This window comes from Varroa jacobsoni, unplaced genomic scaffold (genome assembly GCF_002532875.2).
Source record: "Varroa jacobsoni isolate VJ856 unplaced genomic scaffold, vjacob_1.0 scaffold_657, whole genome shotgun sequence".
Lineage (NCBI taxonomy): Eukaryota > Metazoa > Arthropoda > Arachnida > Mesostigmata > Varroidae > Varroa > Varroa jacobsoni.
In genome coordinates this window covers 39,410-52,522 of record NW_019213559.1, presented here as the reverse complement: position 1 = coordinate 52,522, position 13,113 = coordinate 39,410, and positions in this window count along the sequence as shown.

The window sequence follows — 13,113 nt, the reverse complement described above, 5'->3', positions numbered from 1 at the left end:
AGACAATAATTTACTCAGTCTACTCATGGCAAGCAGAATGATGCTGATTTTAGTGTCTAATCAACACCATAATTTTCGTCATTGGTTATTTATTTGTTAATGCTATGCCCTGTTTTGGGCTACATCTTAAAAAAAAAATCTGTATCCGACCAGCATTGTTCACCCGTTTCAGGTAAACGTAAACGATCTTATATCCTTGACAAGGCCTTTCCGATCGACCAGCATCGTATGATCGGCAAGCATGGCGATAAAAAAAAAAACAGCCAATCAAATGATTGCCCAGTTATTTCAGGTAGTCAGGATTGTTGTTTTTCTAAAAGGTGCTCGTTTGCTTGCCGTCGTACGGCCCGCGTATGGTTGCACAGCATTCTGCTAAGCGACGCGATGTTGATGCATCCAAATGGTCATCACGATCGATCGCCATGGACAAGCTACATGCGGCTGCTGGGCCATTAGCAGCAGTGGCATTAACACCAGCAGTGATCTTCTTTCCAATTTTTCTGCCACTGCGTTTACTAACGGTACCATTGCCGTTGTTTCGGCTGTGTCTTCCACTATCGATAACGATGAACTGAGAGTGGACGGGGGCCCGACTTGGACGAATTTTCGGGGAGCGAAATTTTCTGCTCGATCCAATATTGATTTGCATTAGGCCTCGCTGTGTTCGTTGTGATCCTGAAGATGATGACATCAGTGTGTGTGTGTGTGTGTGTCAGTCTCCAGATTCCCAACTTCTGAACTGATTTCGTTTTGTTTCGTCTATCTATGTTATGTATAAGTTTCTCACTTATTTTTATTCAAAACTTGAGCATTTTTAGCAATTACCAATGGGATGATATTTGTTGAATTCATTAACTTGCTTTTAGCTCTCGTTGCAGTAACTTATTCACTTGTTTCCTTGTGTTGTTGGCTGGGTGTGAAAGAAAAGTCGAGCCCAAAACCAGGGCTAGCACCTCACCATATATCAGTCCAGATCATTTCGCACAGTGCACGAGCCATCCATCTGTTGGGTAACCTGCTGGCCGAACTTTTGCCGGAAAATCAAAATTAGTCAACGTTGAGTAATGAATATAATATATATAATAATAGTAATAATAATATAGTAATAATATAATAATATTATTATTGTCATTGTTACCCTACACGTCATTTCTACGCGGTTTGCCATTGCCTTGGAGACGCCCATCTCGCCAGAGATAATACGAGCCCAGCAACGAACTCTTTCTCCGAGCTCCGAAAGAAAGACACATATTATCCATATCTTTAGACATATATCATTCTTATCGATCGTACAAATGTCCCTATTCGCGCCCATATTTCCTTTTGCGAAAATTCAGACAGGTCAGTGCTATCCCTACATGGGCTTGCTCGCTTACATGCTTTCATTGGCAGCCACACCGACAACAACAAATAGTATACGAGCCACCATTTCAGTAGTCACCATAAGTAAACACTGCCTACCAGTCAATTAATCATCCAGCAAAATACGATCAGCGACGGCTTGCAATAGCCGGGTCACCCGATAACTCGCGCACCCGGTAACTCGCAGCGCCGTAACGACGACGACGACGATGAAGTCGAGCGATGACGCCGAAGTCGAGGAGAAAGCGTCGAGCGTCGAATACGAGCGATACAGGTGAGTGAGTGAACCGGTTAGTGAAGGACGTGGCCATCACGCCTTGCTACCAGTACACTGCAGCGACGGTTATTTTATCGCCGCCGCCGACGGTTCCTAATATTGCTGTTCCCCCAAGGACGCCAAAGACACCAGCATCAACCGTCTTCGACAAATGCCCCGTCGCCAGCGATTTCACGATGAATCGGTCTACATGTGTATGTGCATATGGATTGCTTGAAGCGGCAGTAGTAGTAGTAGCTAGTGTAGTTCCAGCAGACGCCAGCCAACGAGAAACGAAGGTGGACACGGAAAATCAAATCTTAAGAAACGTGCTTCGCAATTTCTAACTCGTTACGACGGCGTACAACGGAACTAAATCATCAGCCAGTACGAATCATCTATAGAATAGTGGCTAAGCTGATGTTACCAGCTAATAACAGTCGAAGGAGCTCGTCGTGGACCAAGATAAACGGAGCAGAACGCAGGTTTCGCCCTAATGCTGCCACTGCGGCAAGCGCCTTGCTGCTGCTGCTGCTGGGGGCATTTGGTTGTGGAGACTTGACGATGAAGCCGATGATGACTATGACCATGCTGGATCGGGCACAGGAAGGTCTGGCACAATAATTTTAAGCCTGGACAAAGGCTCAAGGGGGCAGTTTAATTAAGAGACGATGAAGTGGACGTAGGGCGAATCAAAAAGAAGATATCTTCTATAAGGCATCTACGGGTATGCAAACCAAAGAACAAGTATCGAAAGCAAGTAAAATAGTGGATGTAGAAACAAACGATAGAGATGATCTCTTTCTAAACAAAGGATTATTGATTTTTTTTTGCCGTTCATAGAATTCTCTGTGGTTTGGTGGTTATGCGATCAGTATTTGATTTATTCCAGTCTTGTCCATCCGTTTGCTGTTTGCCAGATATAACGAATTAGCTAATACAATAAGAGGTATACCCTTGTGTATTGCCCGTTCAACTCTGGTGGATAAAGTAATTTTTTGGTTAGTTTCCAAAATTTCTGATTTAGCTCGGATGTATAACACAACCACTAATTTTACACATTCAAAACGTACAGACGATATCTCATTTTAGACAAACGTATTAAAGCGTATTTACTAACTGAAACTGCTCGTTAAATGTAAACGATCGTGCAACCTGCTGCCCTGATAAGAGCCGAGAAACAAAAAAAAAAAAGAAGTATTTATCTAGAAAAGCTTTCTAGGAAATCAACAGATGCGTATCAGCTTTTATCTAAACTTACCTTAGCTTAACATTAATAATTAATTTTACTATAAGATAGGTTAAATATTAATTACCTATTCGACGACAATATATGCGTGCGCGAGGCATTCATTATATACGACCAATAATTATAGCATGGGTACTCGAATATAATTACCCAAACGAAGTGTATACTTTCAACCGGATCTTGGCCTGTCTAGTGTAGTGCATCGATCTAAAGTGACCTGTTACACATGTAACTTCTACAGAGAACTTGTTCGTTTCGTAACTTTCCTATAATCAACTGACAGATGATTTTTAAAACACAATACACACGAAACGACACACGTTAAAAAAAGTTGATATGTTCCATGTATCTATGCAGCTTTATATCGTTCCAGCGAGACAAAGATACCTTTCAATCAGACACTGTAAAATGTTCCATATGAATGTCAAAAAAATTCAAGTGATTTTCTTTGAAAATACCGCCGATGGAAAACACCATCCTATCATATATATGAAGCGTTACAAGATATACGAGGTATAATATAGCGCATAACCGAGCTTGGAAATACGTTAGCTGTTGGCCATTTCGACTAGAGTTCCCTTTCTACAATCATTATAAACGTTGCCTATAGAGAAACAAACACACGTAGCCAGACAGGCCATTACGTGGTAACGTCCTCATATCCACTTCATCCAAAAGGCACCAGCCGTAATCGATTGATGAGTGAAACACCTCACTTTGGTCTACTTCGCCGATCCGCTCCAAAGTACACCGACGTGCAAACCAATACTTATTTCTAGTTTATAGCGGCCGGGAAAGCTGCTTAGCGACGACAGGGGTTGTTCTTGTATCGTATGATAAGTTAGCCAAATCGTAAGCGTCATTTGCTCAAGTCAATATGCGGATTCAGAAAGGAAGGCATCAAGTTAAGGCTGTGATGGTGACGAAGTGGAAATGGTCAGAAAATGATAAGACCCGCGCGATTGTGTGGCATTAAAGAATCAAACAATTTCGAAGCGGCGTTATTGTTCTTCGACGTGTTTTATTCTTATAAATTGCTCTGAGGCAGTCTTTGGTGGTGATAAATATGGCACCGGCTCTGATCTTACGTCGGTCGGTGTGTATAATAATTTTAATAAAAAATAAAATACGTAACGGTAATTGGTGGTCACATAAGGCGAACCTATATTCATATCGATTCGTGTGTTACGGTCTACTCAAGCGACCTCCTCTACGAACTGCAGTAGTTGTGATGACAGCGAGCTCTAGAGCTTAACATGTCTCCCTTAAATGTCATAGGGAAACTGCACATTTGACCCTATTACTATGCTAGTGACGGTGTACAAAAATTACAAAAAAAGTACCTGCTATTAAAAAAAAGAAACGTATGTTTGTAGACCGCGCTATAAAGGCCAACACGTAGTCTCATTGGTTGGCTTACGATACGAGTCTTTCTGTATGTCTGAATACGTATGCGGGACTGCATTAGTGCAATTCTATCGTTCGTTCGTTTGCATCCGTGACTGATATGTGGTCGATGACTGTATCTTAAATAATAACAGTTGTGATTATGATTGTAATAATTAATAACCATCTTACTGATAGGCCCAGCCAATTGATAAACAAACAGCGCCACCAGCGTTGTCAGAATATCGAAAAATTAGGTATTGTGCTACATAGCACGCTTCGGAACAGAATCTGTTTATTCGATAATATGCCTCTCACTGATCATTCTTCTTATATGCGCTCATTGAGATAAATAAATTAGAAATAAAGCCATCAACGTAGCACTGGTCATTGTTGCTTCTGGTGAATTATTCCGAAATGTCCATTTAGGCGTTAGAACAGGGAAATTTCCATTCAGTTATTACTACGTTTGGCCAGTGGCTTCGCAGAACTGTTCTGTTTTGTCGAATAAGAATCTCTCGTGATGCATCTGGGGGTCGCCGCTGCCGTAGATGCGGTGCCGGTGGAAACTATTACGCTAAGAAATAGCGCGCTAGATTTATAAAGTGTAATGGTACGAATAAAATTTTTATGCTTGCTTAAAGCTATATTACTAGGTTATCCCTGTGGCTGATAAAGGTAGGGGTCATGAATTCAAGCCTGGTCAATGGCATATATCACATGTCAAATATGGTCACATGTAATGAATGATAAAACTATCTTACCAGGCTAGCTTCAAAGGAATAACTGGCAGTAACATATTTTTTTTTAACACTACCCTTAAACGCCTTGACACATCTGCAAAAGTAGGCGTCATTAATAGCTATTATTGAATGACAATGGCCGTAGTACAGATGAGATTGGCACGAAGTTATCAAGCCCTAGTATCATCCACGTTTAACTTGATGGCCACTATAAACAGGGTATGCTCACAATAAAAAGACGTCGAAGTGATCATTGCCCGTTTTCTACGCAGATTCTCATTATGGAAACAGAAGCAAAGTCCGCGTGCAATACAAAAATTCGTTGCAGCATTGACGATGCATACGGGCAGAGAATCGTAGCGTGGAACGGTTGATCGAAGTGCCTTCCCTACCACTTTGTAAATAAGTTAATTGCGGAAACATGCTGAAAATAAGTATTGCCTTTTACAAGTGATTTATGTAACGTGGCGCTGATCTCGTACGATCTCAAAAGATGTTTCTATTTTACGTTCGGTAGTGAAGTGGCCAGGTATTACTTCGCGTAGCTGGCGTTCATCGCGAAACAAACTGTGGTGTCCGCGAGCAGGCTCAAACATGGACCTTTGTAGGTCCTTGAAATTACGACGTGAACACGTTACCCCTTGCGCTATTATCTAAATAAGATGTAGTAATGAAAATTCGCGTGCTTTCGAAAGCCGGAATAGAAATATAATTTAATTTTTAGTTGCTGGAAGAAACCGTTCTTCCGCCATTCGTATAAAATGACCGTTTATATACAGGTCACTCAAAGATTGCCTAGTCTCTTTTAAGATGTTTTTTAAAGCGAGAATTTAAACAGTAAAAACATTGTACGACCAACGTCTGTCTGTGGTGCAATAACTAATATAATAAAATATTCATACGAATTAATATTAATGAAATGCATAGAATAATAAGATGATGATTACATAATAAAACAAACAGTGCCATTAAGTTGCGATCGATCGTAGACCATAATTCGATGAAGGTCGTGCAACGCACTGCACGAATGTACGTTGTGGTATACATAACAATGAGCGAGAGACCCGTTTTTCGAAGAGATCCCATTCGAAGACCGCTGTTGGGTCGGCGCGTGTTTTCTACAAAAGTGGCCCAAAGAAAAAACAATAGATCCAATGCAGCTGTGCTACATAGTTTCGGCATGTTTGCGGCTCAGGCCTCACATGAGCTCTGTGGGCTGCAAGAGACCTCACTCACGACTGGACGGAAATTAACGTAGTTTGGCGGCCGCCGAGACGCTCCGCTTGGAACGGCGTATAGGCACATAGTGACAAACCAATAAATGAGTATACGCTGCTGATGATACTAATTACGATAGACGATGGCGCCATCGAGATGTCGTCATCAGGGCGTCGTCTCAGCTGGGCTGCTTGCATACTGCTGGAAGAAACCGTTCTTCCGCCATAACTGATCACAACTGATAATAACATTATTCGTCTTCGAATAGAGCGCGAGCATATTTGCAGGCCCGTACTTTTCTTGTGCGTAGTCCTATAAAACCGAAAATTTCGTTTGGTAGATTGGATCGTAAGTGCGATGACCTTCAAGGCCAACGTCAAGTATCGATGGTGGACCGTTTTTTGTCTTTGGTCAGCGAAAAAAGGTCGGCCTGAATCGGACTTGTTTAGCATAATTAGTAATTTGGCGTTACTTCAATTCGATGGATACACTAAATTCATCAAGTAGAGCCGAGTACACGTAGGTCTTTATATTGCATATACAGCTTGAAGGATTCCAAAAAAGTTCCTATTGAGAGTAACTTTGAGGGAACCACAAGCACAGAGTGGCTTCAGTTTGCCATTCAAACATAAAATGTCACAATAAATATTTGCTATCGATATGAGTAAGTATTACAGCCAGGACGGATTGTATAGTAAGTGTTAAATAAGATCTGTTTTATTAGAATTGTAGTTATGAACTAGCCATATAACAATACAATTGTTAAGGGCTGTGCTTTACTGTGTAATAGGTAACATCAGGTAAACGATGGCGATACAATTGATTTGTAATTCTTCGTTAACGTCCTGATTCTCGTCGGCCTATTGCCTTCTGCTTCGATCCAGTCCGCCGTCAACCTTCTGCATCAACACAGCTTATCTTATCCCTACTATTCGTACTATATTGTAGTGGTAGTTTCGGTTCGAATTGCGATCACCATCTGCGACTGGTTCAGCTAGATACTAGGCGAACGATGCTTCCAGCCCTTCAATCTAGATTTGAAGGTTCAATGAGTTGCTCCTTAGCTCTACCTGACCTATATGCATATCTCCAGACCAGGCTGCAACAAGTAAGATGTGACAAATGCATACTGTAGTAAGATGGATATGCGCCTATATTCAACTTTCATTTTTCTCCTTATGCTGCATTGGCACATACACATGCGCCTCACTCACATACAGAGACCCATTTATCTGGCGATGGCCTAAATGCTACTCAATGCTTAATAAAGCATTCCGCCAGGAAGGAATATAAATCACTAGTTGAAGCAGTGTCTTCAGATCGCCACAGGCCACCAGTTATGTGCAATACTTTTTCTGGCCTAGAATGTTATTTGAGGAGGTGATGATCCGCGTTGCCTTCGGTCCCTAACTGGCGCAATCGACATCTCTAAAAGGACAGGAATAACAACGGCAACAATGTACCAAGATAATAGATAGAATCACTTCATTGTAAATCGGAACACCTCGATTCGAAGTATTTATTTACATCTGCCCCTTAACTACGCTGGAAAATATTCGCGAGAAAGAAGCTATCGGCATACGAACGCCGTCTTAAAATTATACCTACGAATCGCGTTGGTAGATCTGACTGGCCGAATGACGGGGTTAGTCTTCACATGAGGACCAACTTTATATGCTTCTTCAGCCAGCCATACTTAACGATATATTCTATTTATTATAGAGGACAGATATGTTCATCGCTATCACAGGGCCGAGGAGTTGAATGGTGATTGCAATGCTATAGCGTTGTGATTGTTGAGACCGCGACTGTTGTCAACGGTGACTGTTTATTGTTGCCCATTAATGTTGAATTGCAATTTCCTCTAACCGTGAATTGTCATTTCTATGCTTATGTTAGATTTGACGAGTAATAGACCTCCCCGAGCGGTATTTTGAGACGTCGCAGAAAAGAACGTGCTGGTCACAGTGTGTAAGTTATTCGTATAGTGAACTTCGCGTGCATAAGTTGCTTGCCTGTGGATGAGCAGTGCGCTAATAACTTGCCGTTGTTCTTAGATGTACTTGATCAGCGATTGTTAAAAACATACAGATACGCTCATCCGTGTATAGGAACGATCATATATAGAATTCATATTACCACTCGGGCAGATGAAATACCCGTATTTACAATTAGTACTAAGCCAGCCAGATCTGTTGATATAACTTTTTCGTCGACCCTACCCCCGCTGAAAGGTGACGTTGTTGGCATCAGCGTACTTCATCACCATTTGTTATTATACATAATATTGATATATTTTTTTTCTATAAGCGTGTCACGGTCGATGTAAGATAAGCATTACATAACCACCGGTCATTTGCAAGCAGCATGTACAGCTGACCGGGGTCCGCTAATAGCTAAAATATTCAGTAACTGGTTCATTTTTCGCGTCAGATCCCGTATCAACGCCACGACGCTGACGTCGCCATGGTGAAATATGTCTACTCGTTGGGGAAAAGACAAACTCGATTAATTATATGCGCTAAGATGTTACGAGTTACCTATGCATGAACAGCCTACGAGACCTTTGACGCCTCGAGACATCATCGCGACAAGCTGCTGTCTATTTCACAGACTTCATAAGGCAGATTACAAGCTTCGAGGGCCTATCGCACGAAGCGTCTTTGACTCGTTATTGAATACTTATAGCTTATTAAACGATCGTGTCGAAAACGACAGGGTACATCACAAACTACAAATTTTTTCAGTTAAGTTACCTCACCGAAACATATTTTAATTTCAAATGTGAGTCAGATCATCGTTTCTATTGTTATGTTGTTGCATTGCGATGAACAGCTAAGCTACAATAGCGACTACCGTATTCGATTTATAATGTATAATGTTATTATACCCTTGAAGTGTCCCTAACGTGTTCAATATGACATTCTAATAACTATACGGATTGGGAAACAACACGTCCGCTGCTTCATAACCACGTCTATCACGGAAGCGGTAACGCTTCCACTCTACGTAAACTGTATAGTGAACTTTGAGAGCGATTTTGTTTGACCACAACGACTGCTACCACAGTCTATGATAATTCGCACATAGAGACATGCTAAACCGTCCTTGATAGATGGATATTGGAACATTCACACAGCGCCGTCAATAGAAGGGGGCCTGAACACGGAGCTTGCTCCCGTCGACCAACGTAGATTAACGAATTCCCTTTAACTTCCACAAGTTCCATAGTGCAAATTGGCCAGAGCCGGGTCGGCAACACCAGCAGTGGCGACTGAACGTGATCCTTGAGAAATACATGCGCAAGGAAATCAACCGTTTCGACACAGTCACTGGCCCACGTGCTGCCATATTGCTGAGAACCCCTTCTTTTCATATTGTCCTAAAGTCGAATATAAGCTATGAGCCTTTATATATATATATATATATATATATATTTGGCACAGTATCTGACGGGAAAGAAATTAACTAAATTAAACACTCTTACTAAATTAGTTGCTACGCCAAAAAGTGAGTGCTCTCCTTTATTAGGTCTCTACATAATTGTCCAACAATGGCGCCGAATGCCTACGATCGTGTCTGGTCATAACTTCATGTAGCAAAGTACCGTCCGACGATTTCGGCGACTTTTTGTAGAAGACGGGATGTGACAGAACGATTACTGCAAAACTAACCTGTTAGGTGTGAAACAGCTTTTCGGTAGTGTCGTTGCATCCCGTTTACATTCTTTCTACACCACGTTATCATGTAAAACACAGGGCTAGAGACGTAGTATGCCTGATGCACAAGCATCCATTGTCATTATTAATGCATCACTGTAATTTATACCCCGTGCAGTTGTCTACGATACTCTGACTGTTTGGCCAATGAATTGTGGTTGGTGGTATGACATCTCATTTCTTTTTTTCTTCCTTCCGTCGCACAAAATGCTACGAGATTTCCTTTCAACGTGTCAACATTTAGACGACCGTACAGCCGCGGCGACAGAGCTAGATCCATTGGCTTTCATCGCCCGAACATTTTTCAGCTGAGAAGTGGTAAAGGTCAGCTACAGTTGACAGCCAACCGGTTGTTCCCGACTGTTCTAAGGAGGGCAATGTTAATATCATAAACATGCATTAGGCAGGATAAATAGAGGAGAAAGGCATACATCTGTTCCAGTTCTTCCGGCGTTTCGCGCGATATTGCATACATACATACACAAGACATTGGTACACCATACCACAATACTATAACATTGATGAATTTTATGGAGCGCCGCTCTTGGTTCTCGAATTAAACGGCTTCTGAACAAACCTTAAGTAGGAGGAACGGGCTACTTGACGATTTTTCATCGCCAGTGATTCACGGGCCCTTAATTATTATGCGAAAGACGCAGATCGCGAGCAAAATGAATAGCATATAATAGAATGAGAAAAATAATTAGCTTACATTTACTCGAGCGCAAGACACTTTGCTTTAGATGTTGGATCCACCGATAGAATGCGATTAAGCACTCCTCAGGCTAAGGCCTAACAAGTCCCGTTTTACTAATTAACAACAAACGCTCTTCTGATGTCCAATTGCGTTAGGAATTGGGGTAAGTAACTAGAATATCCAGAAAACCATTATGAGGCTCAAAAATTTGGGCGCGCGGTATAGCGGGCCGGATCGGATGCAAGACCCTATCGCCTTATCCGTTTGAAACTACTTGAACGTCTTAACGTGTATAACCGTATTACAGAAAGTCCGCAGTACTTCCCTTCAGGAAGTGTCCTTTACCAGCAATAAGGTCACGTGCTACTTCGGCTGTACCTAAGCATAGCCATAGTCGTCACCACTACAAGACGTTCATTCAAGTGCGTTCATTACCGCCTTCATATATTTTGAATACCAAACATTTCCTCATAACCGTCTTTAGACATAAAGATTATGAAAATCAAAGCTATGTAGCTATCAATGTGAGTCGCTGAAGTTCTGTACTTTAGCCATTATATGAGACAGGGGATTTTAATTATAGTTTCATATGTTATTCGTATACTTCCTATGGTATTTATCCAAACAGCTCAACATCTCGTAGTCTCATACATCTTTACCCAAATATAAGCGGAAAGGGTAATTGACCTACGACAAACCTCTAACTTCAGTACCCCAACGGTTATGTTCCATCTTTCCTTCCATACAATAAAAATAATTGGCAGGCCTTAATTAATGCTGATGCTAAAAACGACTGTCGGGGATTGGTGGCACACGACCAGACTACGACATAGCAGCGATACGAAAGGTGCCTGAGGATAACGCCCGGCCAAAAGTAGAACCTAACTTGAAAGCTGTCACAGTGCGTAACAAAATGAACCGATCCAATCGTGACGACGATGCAGTAGATTTGTGTAAACGAACATGCACTGACAACAATGATATAATTTTATAGCAACCTATTAGAGTTGGATGGCAATGTTATATTGTTATATATTGTTTATAATCTGCTCGACATAGGCTCGAATAAATGAACGTTTCTCGTTGTGCCATATGGTTACTCTTATTCAGCAGGACACCGTTGCAGTCCTTAGATATTGTTCAGTATCCCCTTTGCTTTATTCAATCACCGGGATAGAGCAAGCGCGAGAAGCATATGAAATAATGGCAGGAAAGCAACAATTTCCTCTGCAATGTGCAAATGTTATAGATGGACAATTATCCGTCTCCCAATGACAGATAGACGTAACATATAGCACTCAGCCAGTTATCGCTGCAAAAACAAGATACTTTCCATCTGTAAACGTTGTTTCTGATCGCGTTAACGGCTTCAACGTTGGACTCGGCTAGATCGTCCCTCTGTGCCGGTCAGTCATTCTGAAGTGGTCTTCATCGGCATTTTGTCATCGGTCGGTCGCCAATGTTCTGTGGGCATATTTGAAGATAATCCGTGCTTTCGTTTTCGAGTGACGTTCATGAAGCAGCATCCAATGTGCCCATGATATTTTTTTATATCTCGCTCTACCCTTTCTGGCTTCGTTCCTTTTGTTCTCGCTCTATCTGCGGGCACAATACAAGAGTGAAGATTGTAGCCGTTATGCGGATTATGCCATAACACATTCATACAATGGTCATGGGAACCCATGTTGCGTTACCGGATCTTCACTGGTATCGGCGTTTGTAGGTTTTTATGATTTCGCTATGACCGTTGTCTTGCGCTACAACTGCCGCTCCTGCTCGAATAGACTGTATTTATGAGACTGTCGCGTGGACGGTCAGATATGTTGGTTGGTGTAACGGTTTGAAGACACTCTAACCAGGGGAAAAGGGTAAAGGTAAGTGAAGAGTCTCGACATGAACATCTCAAGATCTTGAGAGATGCTGCCCATTTTGTAGCAGCGTGATAAAGACAAACGTATAAGTTTACGGAGGAAATGTATGATTATTGTCATTATTATGAGCACTAACAGAGTTATTAAGTTGTGAACTTTTTTCACTTTAGGCCCACATATTTAGTATTAACACGGTCAATAAGGGGGCTGTGGTTACGACTTCGACTGCTACTTTGTTCATGAGGCCAGTCGGACGTTATTAAATCACGAAGGAAGCTGAGTAGTGCACAAAGTTCTATTGCAGACTTTTTCGTGTATATGATGTTATAGTATTACCCCGCTGTTTACTCCTTCACGTACCTCAAATTCACTATATGGTTAATGCGAATGGCAATATTGGTTTGCATTTATAAATGAAGGGGCAAACAGTATTTCTAGCTAGGCAGGAGCATCAAATCAGGCTAATGAAAAAATACTAATGCCGTATACTATGAAGCTGACAGCAAGCCCCTAATGTGAATTATGCTAAAGTAGTACTCTAGCTAACTATGGTACTAGGGAAATATAGAAGGGAAGAAGAAATATCTAGTGATATTTTACCGTTGCGGGACA